Below are 14831 nucleotides of genomic sequence, written 5' to 3'. Positions count from 1 at the left end.
AGTAGGAGGTGCAGCAACTTGTGTAGCATTAGCATTACTAGTGGTGGTAATAGTCCAAACTTTAGCTATATTATCTTCTTTTTCATTTTCTTCTCTTTCCCACCTAGCACGCAATTCGGCCATCAATCTTATATTCTCATTAATTCTAACTTGGATGGCATTTGCTGTAGTAGTAATTTTGTTATCTATATCCTCAGGTTTAGCAGCCATTTTATTAATTAAAGAAGATTGTGACGCAGACATGTATGAGATTCGGTTTTCAGCATTAGCAAGTTTAGTTTGCAACCCAGAGATCTCCATATTCAAATTTTCAAGTTGATTTCCTATATTCTTCAACAAGGTAGATTGCTCATTCATAGTTTTAGTAAACAATTTATTTTGCTCATATTGTGATTGCATAAAGTTCTTGGTGGATCTTTCAATTTCTAACATCTTTTCCTCATTAGGTGAAGCGTATCTACCATAAGAGTTACCATTAGCAGGATATGGCCCAGAATTGTTATAATTGTTATTTTTAATGAAATTCACATCAACATATTCCTTTTGAGCACCCAATGACGCTAACGGAACATTATTAGGATCAACACTAGGCCTACCATTCACAAGCATAGACATAATAGCATCAATCTTATCACTCAAGGAAGAGGTTTCTTCGACAGAATTTACCTTCTTACCTTGTGGAGCTCTTTCCATGTGCCATTCAGAGTAGTTGATCATCATATTATCAAGAAGCTTTGTTGCTTCACCAAGAGTGATGGACATAAAGGTACCTCTAGCAGCTGAATCCAATAGGTTCCGCGAAGAAAAATTCAGTCCTGCATAAAGGGTTTGGATGATCATCCAAGTAGTCAGTCCATGGGTTGGGCAATTTTTAACCAAAGATTTCATTCTTTCCCATGCTTGTGCAACATGCTCAGTATCTAATTGTTTAAAATTCATTATGCTACTCCTCAAAGATATAATTTTAGCAGGGGGATAATATCTACCAATAAAAGCATCCTTGCATTTAGTCCATGAATCAATACTATTCTTAGGCAAAGATAGCAACCAATCTTTAGCTCTTCCTCTTAATGAGAAAGGGAACAATTTTAATTTTATAATGTCACCATCTACATCTTTATATTTTTGCATTTCACACAGTTCAACAAAATTATTGAGGTGGGCAGCAGCATCATCAGAACTAACACCAGAAAATTGCTCTCGCATAACAAGATTCAGTAAAGCAGGTTTAATTTCAAAGAATTCTGCTGTAGTAGCAGGTGGAGCAATAGGTGTGCATAAGAAATCATTATTATTTGTGGTTGTGAAGTCACACAACTTAGTATTTTCAGGAGTACCCATTTTAGCAGTAGTAAATAAAACAAACTAGATAAAGTAAATGCAAGTAACTAATTTTTTTGGGTTTTTGATATAGAGTGCAAGATAGCAAATAAAGTAAAACTAGCAACTAATTTTTTTGTATTTTGATTTAGTGCAGCAAACAAAATAGTAAATAAAACTAAGCAAGACAAAAACAAAGTAAAGAGATTGCGATGTGGAGACTCCCCTTGCAGCGTGTCTTGATCTCCCCGGCGACGGCGCCAGAAAAAGTGCTTGATACGCGTACAGCGGCAAGAGGAAGGTGTGATGCGTACAGCGGCAAGTTTTCCCTCAGTATGAAACCAAGGTTTAATCGAACCAGTAGGACCCAAGAAGCACGTTGAAGGTTGATGGCAGCGAGATGTAGTGCGGCGCAACACCAGGGATTCCGGCGCCAACGTGGAACCTGCACAACACAAACCAAGTACTTTGCCCCAACGAAACAGCGAGGTTGTCAATCTCACCGGCTTGCTGTAACAAAGGATTAGTGAAGGAGATATGCCCTAGAGGCAATAATAAAGTGGTTATTATTTATATCTTTATGTTTATGATAAATGTTTATATGTCATGCTATAATTGTATTAACCGAAACATTAGTACATGTGTGATATGTAGACAAACAAAGAAGTCCCTAGTATGCCTCTTAACTAGCTTGTTGATTAATGGATGATTAGTTTCATAATCATGAACATTGGATGTTATTAATAACAAGGTTATATCATTGTATGAATGATGTAATGGACACACCCAATTAAGCGTAGCATAAAGATCTCGTCATTAAGTTATTTGCTATAAGCTTTCGATACATAGTTACCTAGTCCTTATGACCATGAGATCATGTAAATCACTTATACCGGAAAGGTACTTTGATTACATCAAACACCACTGCGTAAATGGGTGGTTATAAAGGTGGGATTAAGTATCCGGAAAGTATGAGTTGAGGCATATGGATCAACAAAGGATTTGTCCATCCCGATGACGGATAGATATACTCTGGGCCCTCTCGGTGGAATGTCGTCTAATGTCTTGCAAGCATATGAATAAGTTCATAAGAGACCACATACCACGGTACGAGTAAAGAGTACTTGTCAGGAGACGAGGTTGAACAAGGTATAGAGTGATACCGATGATCAAACCTCGGACAAGTAAAATATCGCGTGACAAAGGGAATTGGTATCGTATGTGAATGGTTCATTCGATCACTAAAGTCATCGTTGAATATGTGGGAGCCATTATGGATCTCCAGATCCCGCTATTGGTTATTGGTCGGAGTGAGTACTCAACCATGTCAGCATAGTTCACGAACCGTAGGGTGACACACTTAAAGTTGGATGTTGAAATGGTAGAACTTGAATATGGAATGGAGTTCGAATATTTGTTCGGAGTCCCGGATGAGATCACGGACATCACGAGGAGTTCCGGAATGGTCCGGAGAATAAGATTCATATATAGGAAGTCATATTCCAAGTTTGGAAATGATCCGGTGCATTTATGGCAGGTTCTAGAAGGTTCTAGAAAAGTCCGGAAAAATGGCACTATGGAAGGTGGAGTCCCGGAGGGACTCCACTAGCATGGCCGGCAAACCCTAACGGGGAGGAGTCCAAGGTGGACTCCACCTTGGTGGCCGGCCAGCCCCACCTCAAGGAAAGGTGGGAGTCCCACCTTGAGTAGGACTCCCCCCTTGTCGTCGTGGTGAACAGACAGATGGCATAGGATGGCTTAGATTGGGGCCGAATGGACGCAAGAGGATTCGGGGGAGGGTTTGCAATCAGGTGGGATGAACTTCCGGATGGTTTCCTCAAGAACTTGGCCAAGGCCAGAGGTTGAAGAAGAAAGACACAAGGAAGAACTTCCTCTAGATCACCAAGTTTATTAATCTCAACACGGTTACAGGTTTGTGTCTCCTTGTGTTCCGCGCCCGTAAGAGGCAGTGCCTCCTCTCCTTATATAGGGGAGAGGGTGGCTTACAGTGCAAGAAACCCTAATGGCATCTTTGACTGGACAAACTACTTTACAAAGCTACTTTACAAAGCTACTTTAATCACAGATGACACCGGGGTCTTCTTTAATCAGGGAGGCTGACGTCCTCCGGCTTCTTTCTTCGTCATCCTCCTCTTTATCGTCAGCCCTTCGTTTAAAGCTATTCTGCTTAGCTCATCTTTGTCTTCTAGCTCTGGAGAGAATCTTTGACCAGTCCTGCCGACAGGCGCTCCTTTCCGGTATCTTTCATACCGGGTTCCGGCATACCCCTTTGGGGATACCGGCTCAGCCTTGCTCTTCCGGATTCCTGCTAGGCTTCCGGTAAGAACATTAAACCGGTATCTTGATGGCTCAAACCATCCGGTTTGGCATGCCTTTGGCATACCGGGGGTTATCCCCCCAACATTAGTCCCCGAAGCTGGTATAGCCTGGAGGATTCTATCCTACAGACCATGCCAGGTTTTAATCTTTTTTTTTTTTAAGATACCGGTTTAATCACTCATGTCTTTCGTTCAGTTCCGGCACCTTCACCCTTGTTCCTTTTCTTCTCTTTGCAAGGCATGTTCCGGCACCTCTTTTTTCCGGCACCATGTGTCTTTACTCCTTCCTCGGCGAAGTCGAGAATATATCGGGCCCCGCGCCTGTCAGTGACATGCGCACTGTAACTGACACGCCAGCGTCCGCTGTCACATCGTTTCGACTGCCGCGCGCGCATTTAATGCACCGCAGCGGATCCCACTACCTCTTCGGGATCCCGCGTGCGCCTCCATGTGGCCTCCGCTTTCGCGCGTGTATCCGTTCGCCACGTGGCGGCCCAAGGTGCGAACCGTCGCGGGCCGCGAGGCGAACCGCCGCGGCCCAGCGGTTCGCTGCCCACTTTCTTTCTCTTATATAAGCACAACTGCCCGTTCCCCTTCATCTTCTTCGCATTCTCCTCCTTCGCGCACAGAGCTCCACGCCTCTGCGCCTCCGCCGCTCTCCGTCCGCCGTCGCCCGTTCAAGCTCCGGCGCCCGGCGAACTTACGCCGCCCCTCCGCCGAACTTCGCTGTGCGGAGTTCTTGGGCAGCACCTTCCTCGCGTCCGCCGCATTTGTGCTTCTTCGCGAGCTTTTCCGCCTTGCCGTCGACGGAGCTCGCCGGCGACCGCAGAGCCGCCCCACCGCCAGCAAACACTCCCCTCAGCGACCGCGCCGCTCAAGGTTGGTATTAATTTCACTTTACTCGCCGTTCGCTTGCTTTCCAGATCTTGAGCCTTTGGTGTTCTTATTTGCTCCTTTTCTTTGGTTTTCTTCTTACTCGTATATCTTCACACGGGGTTGAAGTTTGGGATTCCTGTTTCTCCGCCCATCCTTGCGATGTCTGACGAGGGATCTTCCTCTGCATCCTCTTCTTCTCCTTCTCTCAAGCGCCGTAGACCTTCTCCCGGTGAATCTACGGCCTCAGATCCAATGGAAACCGATTCCGGCAACCAGCAGGAACCCGGTGACCCCCAAGAGTCCGGCGGCCACCTAGAATCCGGTAGCTTTAGCCAAGCTTCCGGTAGCCAAGAGGCCAGTGGCTCTGGTCAAGCCTCTAGCAGCTCCAGCCAATCTTCCGGCGAGGAGCCTTCCCCAACCACCCGCGGAGCCTGGATGGGCTCCTACGTTACTGAGTTTGAGATCGATTGGCTATACCGGTCTCGGAGGATTCCGGAAGGAGTTGCCTGCCGGATTCCGGATAAGGAGATCGAACCGGATCCGGAAGACGACGAGCATGTTGTTTTTCTCGCTCACTTTGAGCGCGGCTTCGGCCTTCCTGCCTCTACTTTTTTCCGGGATTTTCTAGATTTCTACGATCTCCAACCTCACCACCTTCCTGGCAACGCCCTTTTCTATCTTTCTTGTTATGCCACCTTCATGGAGGCTTACATCGGCATTCGTCCCACTTGTGAGACGTTTGCCCGTTTCTTCAACCCGCGGATCAACTCCGTCCAGGGCAAGGAGATTCCCAAGCCCAAGCCGCCCGTGCAGTGCGGCTCCTGCATCGTCGGCTCCCGCCAAGGGAGCACTTTTCTTAAGCTTACCGGCCTCGAGTCTTGCCGCACCTGGCAAGGAACTTTCTTTTATGTGAAGAACACCGGCCGCGCTGATCGCATCAATCTTCCTCCATATCAAGCGGGGCCCCCCAGTAGAACCAACTGGAGCTACAACCCAAGGACGGAACACGCCGAAACCAACCGGGTAGTGCGCTTCTTGGCCTCTTTGAAGAAGGAGACCAACATCTGTTCTGACGATATCATCCGGACTTTCATATCGCGCCGGGTGCTTCCTCTGAAGCGCCGCGCACATAGGATGAGCGAGATGTATGGCCCAGGCGATCCTACCAAGATCACAGGCCGTGCTCTCAGCAAGAAAGACGTTGTTCTCAAGGCCAAGCAGATTTGTCAAACTGCTATGCCTTTTGCGTGGGAATGGGGCCTCCTTCCCCTCAGTTTCTCTAACCCTCCGACTCAAGAAGTAAGAAATTGCGCAAATTAGGGTCGTCTTCTGCCGGTAACTTCTGCTTTTATTAACCTTCCTTTTTATCTTGTCTCAGGCCAGGGAGCGCTTCCCCTCTATCCAGGCACAGCCGCGAAGAACTCTCCGGAAACGCGCCTTTGACTCCTTCGACCCGGATCCCTACGTCTTTTGGAAGGATTTGAAGATGGGGAAGACTCCGGCTGCGCGCCTTGGCCGGGACCCGCCGGAGCCCACCGGAAACCCCGAGGACCTGGTTGTGCTCGAGGTACTTTCTTTTCCGGCCTCCTATACTTTGCCACCATTGCTTTCTTGCGAATTGCTTCTTAGCCACATCTAACTTACAGATCCACGAGCGCGTGCCGCCGCTGCGCGCTGAGGCCGGCACTGAGTTTATGGACAAACTTACGGCCCAGGGCCAGAAGAACAAGCAGCCGGCATCTACTGCTGGCTCCAGTCATGCTCCTCCCTCTAAGCGCTTCCGGACGGAGCCCGTGGGGGAGAAGGAAGTAGGCATGCGCCGTTACGGGCGCAAAGCGATGCCAATCGCTTCCGGGTAATTTTTTCTTCCGGCTTGCCTCTTCTTCGCTAAGCCCTCTTTCCGGCTACTTCTTCTCAACCATTTGTCTTTTTTCTTTTTCTCAGCCCTGCTCTCAAGCTTGGCCCAAGGCCATCGGGCTCTGAGGGATCCGCAAGGACCTCAACCCCTCCTCCTCGTTCAAGCCCGGCACCATCTGGTGTCGGCAACACCTCTGCCTCCCTTTCGGGGGGCGCAACAAATTCGGGGCGTGCGGCCCCTTCACTGTCAGATCACCGCACGGAGGAGGATCTCTCCTTCCTCCCAGAACACCAAGACACCGGCGCCAGCAACACCGGCGTCGGAGAAGAAGAAGCTGCCGGGCGGGTGGAGCCTCCTGCTCCTCCCGTCCTTGAAAAGACAACTTCCGCGCCGGAATCTTCCGCGCCGGAAGGTTCTAACACGGGTGACGCTCCTAGCGCTCCCCCTTCTCCACGCACCATCCTCATGCCTCCGCCGGAGGCTCCTCGCGCCCAGCCTTCCAAAGCCGCTCCTGACGCGCCGCCGGCCAAGACCTCCGGGGCCCCCTCTACTGCACCGCCGCCCAAGCCTTCCAAGCTCATCAAGGGGAAGGCGACGGCCTCCAGCGCCCCTTCGGGCGGCCAGCAGCCGTTGGTGCTGCACGTCTCCAAGGCCGCCAAAGGTGCCAGCATGAAGGCCACCGGCCTCCTCGGCCGCATCACGGAGTTCCAGCGCCAAGGCCGGGACCTGGGGCACCTCCTGCCCTATGCTCAAAAGTGGAACGCCGCGGACGTCACTCCGGCGACCCGCGGAATGGGCAAGGACCGGCTGCCGGCACCTGATCCTGTCGGGGATCGGTCTTCTGAGGAGCACTTCATGCGGCTCCGGGCAGCCGTAAAAGAGCTTGACAGCGCGTGGTACGATTCCACGAACAATCTGACGGTATGTTGTACTAACTTTCAATCTTTGCCGGTTTCTTCGTTTCCGGTTCTGCTTTATCTTTTCCTTAGTTTCATGCCGGTTTCTCTCTTGTCTATCTTCCCAGTCCCCGAGTTTTGTGGTGAGAGCGCAGCTCTTAGCGCAAAACTTAACTTAAGTTTTTAACGCAAAACCGGCACTGCCAGTCCCCGAGTTTCGGGTTAAGAACTTTGTTCTTAGCGCAAAACTTATCTTAGAAACGCAAAACCGGCACTGCCAGTCCCCGAGTTTCGGGTTAAGAACTTTGTTCTTAGCGCAAAACTTATCTTAGAAACGCAAAACCGGCACTGCCAGTCCCCGAGTTTCGGGTTAGGAACTTTGTTCTTAGCACAAAATTTATCTTAGAAACGCAAAACCGGCACTGCCAGTCCCCGAGTTTCGGGTTAAGAACTTTGTTCTTAGCGCAAAATCTAACTCATAAACGCGTAAAACCGGCACTGCCAGTCCCCGAGTTTCGGGTTAAGAACTTTGTTCTTAGCGCAAAACTTATCTTAGAAACGCAAAACCGGCACTGCCAGTCCCCGAGTTTCGGGTTAAGAACTTTGTTCTTAGCGCAAAACTTATTTTAGAAACGCAAAACCGGCACTGCCAGTCCCCGAGTTTCGGGTTAAGAACTTTGTTCTTAGCGCAAAACTTATCTTAGAAACGCAAAACCGGCACTGCCAGTCCCCGAGTTTCGGGTTAAGAACTTTGTTCTTAGCGCAAAACTTATCTTAGAAACGCAAAACCGGCACTGCCAGTCCCCGAGTTTCGGGTTAAGAACTTTGTTCTTAGCACAAAATTTTACCTTATTTCTTCTTTTTCTTGAACAGGTCACCGCTGACACTCGGAAGGCCCTCTTCGAGGAGCTTTTATGGGAGCACCGGGAGCTCGCTGAGGCACATGACAAGTGCCAAGGTAAGTTTTTCGTTTCACCGGCATCTTTGCTACCGGAAACCTCTTTTCCTTGTGATATTCACAGTTTCTGTTCAACAGTGATCCCGGAAGCTTCCATCAACGCTCTCAAGGAGCAACTTGCCACGGCCCAACGTACTATTTTTTCCTTTCTCATTTGAACTTGGTTTCTTTTCATTTTTACCAGTGTAACCTTGTAAACACCCTTTTCCCCGGTTACAGGAGAGAAGGACGAGCTCAACCGGCAGCACCAGGAAGAGCTAGACGGCCTCAAGACCAGCTACCAGGAACTCAAGTCTCAGCTGATTCAGCTGGGGCTTGACCACTCCAAGGCCCTCAAAACCGCTGAAGTGGCCGCAGCGGCCAAGTTGGACGAGGCTCTGGAGGATGCTTCCAATGCCACTGTGGTGTTGCGGGCAGAGCTGGAGGAGATGGCCAAGGCCCGGAAGGGCGCCGAGGAGAAGGCCGCGCGGCTGGAGGAGGAGCGTAAGGAGTGCGATCAGCTGATCCTGCAGACCGACACGCTTGCCCTCCGTAAGTTGTTACACTCTGACTACCGGCCTTTTTTCCTTCGACCCCATTCTCCTTCCGTTATCTTTCATTCCGGACTCTTTTCCTTCCGGTCTCTTTTTCTTCCGGATTTATTTTTTTTCTTCCGGTCTCTTTTTCTTCCGGACTTTCTTCCTTAAGCTTTTTCTTTCTTTGCACAGGCCTCTTTCCGGACTCGCAGAGGTATGCCTTCAAGAAGGTCGACGCGCAGCGCAAGGACAAAGGCCAAGCGGATCTTATCGTGCCGTGGACGCCCAAGGACCATCTGGTCGCGCTTAACGCGCGGGTGACCCATATGCGCTGCATAGACCGCAATCTTTCGGACATCCCTGATGTAGCTACCCAGCTATACAGGACCTTATGGCCTGGCGAGGAGGTGCCGGACACCTTCTCCCTTATCTGCGACCGTCTGAAAGGTGCCGGCAGGAGGATCCGCGAGTGGCAGTGCTCTGCTGCCCGCGCTGGAGCGGACTCCGCCCTCCGCGTCGCCTGCTCCTGGTATCCGGAGCTCAACCTGGACGCCCTTACCGGCGTGCGTGAAGGCGCAGAAACGGATCTGGACCCGATCCTCTCCGCCAAGCGGCAGGATCGCGCGTACCGCATCGCGGAGTATGCCGACATGCACACCTTCATCCCTCCCCCTCCTGGCGTCACGGACTATCTCGACGAGGAGGAGGGTGAAGCCGAAGAAGGGGTCCTGGGCGATGCTGATGCCGGTGCTGCTCCTCCGGAAGCCCCTGCTGCGTGATTACTTTCTTTGAAGTGTTTGCTTTATATCTGCTGGTCCTGCTTATCTTAAGACAATATCCGTTAAATTCTGCCCCGGAATGCCGGGGTCTATGATGTAAGACTCTAAGTTTGCCTGTGGTTGTGCTATAACATTTCCTGCCGGTGAGTTATACCGGTAGCTAAGTATTTACGAGTTTGCCTTAGTATATTTGCTTTTGGTTCTGCTTTTATCCTGTACCGCAAAGATTTCCAAATTGTTTCCGCATCCAATTTGATGCACACTTGGTTCTTTTGCCTTGGCTCTGCCTGCCTTCTCTGGGCGTTCTTTGGCGTATGAGCACAGGGTTCTTTCACCAAACAAGCATCTTCTTGAATTTAGAAATAACTTTGAAATTTTGCAAAAAGCCGGTTTAACCGGGGTTAGTTAAATTTTCCGGATCGTTCTTTCCTGCTCCCCCTCTTCGCAGTTCATGTGCTTATCTCCTACCGGTTTATCTTGCTTGCCATGAAGCCGGTTTGCGGACAGCAGCAAAGTCGAAGACTCCGGTAGGATTTGGCACACTACTAAACCGGAAAGAGAAAACGTTCAATAGGCAACCGGTAAACTGAAAAAATAAACAAGTTACATGCAACTTAAGTTGGGGTAGTCCCCGAGATTCATCCAAGTTTCCGGCATCTTTTATTCATAGCATATAAGGTACAAAAAGGAACTTCTTACACCACCACTTCAAGAGTAGAAAGGACGCAGCAGAGCTACGTTCCATGGACGCTTGCTCTCCTCTCCGGACTTGTCCGCCTTTCCTTTCTTCCATTCCTGTGCATCGATCAAGTAGTACGCGTCATTGTGAAGCACCTTGCTTACAATGAAGGGACCTTCCCATGGTGGCAGAAGCTTATGCCGGCTTTCAGTGCGCTGCACTAGGCGAAGTACAAGATCTCCTTCCCGGAAAACTCTCGGGTGAACTTTCCGGTCATGATAGCGTCTTAGGTTTTGCTGGTAAACAGCTGTTCTCGCCAAAGCCAGCTCTCTTGCTTCTTCTAGCAAGTCCACATCGTTTTCCCTGGCCTCTTTGACCTCTTTCTCAGTATAGAGCTGTACCCTCGGTGAATCATGGATGATGTCGGTTGGTATCACCGCTTCTGCTCCATAAACCATGAAGAAGGGAGTGTATCCGGTAGACCGGTTTGGGGTTGTTCTTATACTCCACAGTACTGATGGTAGCTCATCGAGCCAACATCCCGGTGACTTTTCCACCGCATCAATGAGTCTAGGCTTGATACCGGAAAGCACCAAAGCATTCATTCTTTCTACCTGGCCATTGCCTTGTGGGTGTGCCACTGAGCACAAATCCAACCGGATATTCTTGTCCTCACAAAACCTTTTGAACTCACCTTGAGCAAAGTTGGTTCCATTGTCAGTGATGATGCTGTGCGGGTATCCATACCGCAAAATTACATCTTTCAAGAATTTCACAGCTGTATGCCCATCACACTTTGCGATAGGTTTTACCTCTAGCCATTTGGTGAACTTATCCACCATGACCAAGATGTGGGTCATGCTGCTTCTTGCAGTTTTGAATGGTCCAACCATGTCAAGGCACCAAACCGCAAATGGCCATGTTAGCGGTATTGTTTTTAAGCCGGACGCTGGGGTATGGTTTTGCTTGGCGTACCTCTGGCACCCGTTGCATTTTCTCACCAAATCCTCAGCGTTCTCCAAAGCAGTGGGCCAATAGAACCCATGCCGGAATACCTTTGCTACCAGCGCCCTTGATGAAGCATGATGCCCACATTCTCCTTGGTGAATTTCCTCAAGCATTTCCTTCCCCTCTTCCGGTTCCACACATCTTTGAAGGACACCGGTAACGCTTCGCTTGTACACTTCACCATTGATGAACGTGTAAGCCTTGGACCTTCTCTGGATTCTTCTTGATTCATTTTCGTCAGCCGGCAAGGTGCCGCTGATCAGGAATTCCTTAATAGGTTTAACCCACGACGGTATCTCTCGAACCAGAAACACCGGTGCATCTATCTCCATGTTATCTACCAGCATCATTTCTCCCGGTATGGGTACAGCAGTCCCCGAGCTTACCGGAGCAGTCCCCGAGCTTGCCGGAGCGGTCCCCGGGTTCCCTTCATCGATATCCATGGGTACTACGTGTGACTCCGGTACAAAAATTGATTCTGATTCCGGGCTCGGCTTGATCGATGGCACTCTTAGGTGAGCCAAAGCTATTCCGGGAGGAATTTCCTGCCTAGATGAGCCCAGCTTGGACAGAGCATCCGCGGCTTCGTTTTCTGCGCGTGGCACATGGTGGAACTCACAACCTTCAAAGAATCCGGCAATCTTTTGCACGTGAAACCGGTATGATGCCATGTTGGCATCTTTTGCATCCCAATCCCCGGAACACTGCTGCACCACAAGGTCTGAATCTCCATAGCAAATGATCCGGTGTGCACCGATTTCTTTTGCGACCTTAAGCCCATGGATCAAGGCCTCATATTCAGCGACATTGTTCGATGCCCTGAAATGTACTTGCAAAACATACCGGAGGTGGTCTCCTCTTGGTGAAGTAAGCACCACACCGGCACCTAGGCCCTCCTTGAGCTTGGATCCATCAAAGTGCATTTTCCAGTACTCCATCCTTTGATCTGGCGGTTTGTATTGCATCTCCGCCCAATCGACGAGGAAATCAGCTAAGGCCTGTGATTTTATGGCATCTCTTCTTTCGTACACCGGCACGTACGGTGATATCTGGATTGCCCATTTTGCAATCCGGCCACTGGCGTCCTTGTTGCACATGATGTCGGAAATTGGTGCTTCGCTCACCACCTTCATGGGGTGCTCCTCAAAGTAGTGCTTGAGCTTAGTGGCGGCCATGTACACGCCATAGGTCATCTTTTGGAAGTGAGGGTAATTTTGTTTTGAGAGGGAGAGCACCTCGCTCAAGTAGTATACCGGCCTCTGGACGGTTTTTTCCTCCTCTTCTCTTTCAACCACAACCACTACACTCACAACCCGGTTTGTTGCTGCTATGTATAACAGCATAGGCTCCCTTTCTAGAGGTGAAGCCAGTATGGGTGCTGTGGCTAGCATTGTTTTTAGCTCTTTAAACGCTGCGTCTGCCTGAGGGGTCCAGACGAACGTGTCAGATTTTTTCATGAGAGCATAGAGTGGCAGAGCTTTTTCTCCCAACCTGCTTACAAACCGGCTCAGCGACGCCAAGCTTCCGGTAAACTTTTGCACATCCTTTAATTCTCGAGGGATTGCCATTCTCTCTATCGCCCTGATCTTTACCGGATTATCTTCTATGCCCCGGCTCGATACCAGGAAGCCGAGCAACTTGCCGGCAGGGACACCAAAGGTGCATTTTGCCGGATTGAGTTTCATCCGGAACCGCCTTAGGTTATCGAACGTTTGCCTGATGTCATCTATTAAGGTGTTTTTTACCTTAGTTTTTATCACAATATCATCCACATAGACTTGCACATTCTCTCCGATTTGATCAAACAAGCATTTTTGCATACAGCGCTGGTACGTTGCACCAGCGTTGCGCAAACCAAAAGGCATAGTGACATAGCAATAAGCCCCGTGCGGGGTAATGAACGCAGTTTTTATTTGATCCTCCTTTTTTAAGGGGATCTGGTGGAAACCGGAATAGGCATCCAGAAAGGACAACAACTCACACCCAGCGGTTGAATCAATCACTTGATCGATTCGTGGCAAAGGGAAAGGATCTCTCGGGCATGCTTTGTTTAGGTTGGTGTAGTCGATGCACATACGCCACACCTTCGGAGCTTTTGCCTCCAGGTTCTCATCTTTTTTCTTTTCAACCATTACCGGATTAGCCAGCCACTCTGTGTGCGTGACCTCCACAATGAATCCGGCAACAAGCAGCTTCGTCACCTCTTCTCCTATGATTTTTCTTCTGTCTTCAGCGAACCGGCGCAATGGTTGCCGCACCGGCTTGGCATCTTTCCAGACGTTTAAAGAGTGCTCAGCCAGCTCCCTCGGAACACCCACCAGATCATCAGTTGACCAGGCGAAGATATTCCGATTCTCACGGAGGAAGCTGACGAGCGCGCTTTCCTATGCTTGGTCAAGGCCGGCACCGATACGAACGGTGCGCTCTGGGTAAGCCGGATCTAGCACGATGTCTTTTGTTTCATTGGTTGGCTTGAATGCCGGTGTGCCCATGTTTTCACTCATTGCCGCTAAGCTCATTTGTGAGGACTGAGCCAGCGCAACAGCTGTCTGCATCCTTTTCTTTTCCTCCGCGATCACCAGCGATTCCGCTAGGTTCGATCCGGCAGATGCAGTTTCCAGTGAGATCTTATAGTTTCCCACAACAGTCAGTGGCCCACGAGGTGCCGGCATCTTCATCTTGAGGTAAGCCGTATGAGTTGTGGCCATAAAGGCTGCCAATGCCGGTCTCCCTAGCAATGCATGGTAGGGACTGTCTAGATCCACCACCTCAAACTCAAGGTTTTCCACCCGGCAGTTGTCACGTCCTCCAAATGCCACGTCCACCCGAACTTTTCCTATCGGGGCACAAGACAAGCCAGGAACAATCCCGTGGAATGTGGTGCGCGTTGGCTGAAGCATGTTTTCGGTTATGCCCAACGTACGCATGGTGTGCTTGTACATGATGTTGATGCTGCTGCCGTTATCTATCAGCACCTTGCTGAACTTCACTCGAGTCTGTGGCCCTTTCATGATTGGGTCCACAACAAGAGCATATCCACCCGGATTCGGCATGATCTTAGGGTGATCCTTGAACGACCAGGTAATCTCCTGCTCTGACCATAACATGTACTTTGGGACTGCCGGCATCACGGCATTGACTTCCATAGAGCGGCGGTGTATACTTTGCCTGTCTGTCGGCTCAGTGACAAAGACGACGCAGCACATATCCGGACCCTCGTAAATATTCCGGCCTAAAGGTGCTGGCGGAGGTGGTTGATCATTATTTTGTTCCACCTGGTTAACTTGCTGGTATTGCTGCCGGTTTGGCTGCACCGGTACGGCGTTTGGCCCGGTAAGCGGTGGTGGTGGCGGTAGCTGTTGCTGCCGCGGCATGTCTTGTGGTGGCCGTGCGTCTTTTACCGTGCCCTTTTCCATCAAGTACTTCGTCCAGGTACAATCCTTCGTCAGATGGTTTGACGGGTGTGCCGGATTTGGTGTGTGCCACCGGCAAGGTTGATCCATGGCAGCTTCCATGGTGTACTTTGCGGGTTCTTGCCGCTTCTTTTGGGCCTGTGGTTTCTTTTCTACCCACTGTTTCTTAGGACCTTCCCATGGCTGCGAT

The sequence above is a fragment of the Lolium perenne genome, chromosome 7 (assembly GCF_019359855.2).
Source record: "Lolium perenne isolate Kyuss_39 chromosome 7, Kyuss_2.0, whole genome shotgun sequence".
Classification (NCBI taxonomy): Eukaryota; Viridiplantae; Streptophyta; class Magnoliopsida; order Poales; family Poaceae; genus Lolium; species Lolium perenne.
The sequence above is the reverse complement of the archived record's forward strand: the minus strand, read 5'-3'. Positions refer to the sequence as shown.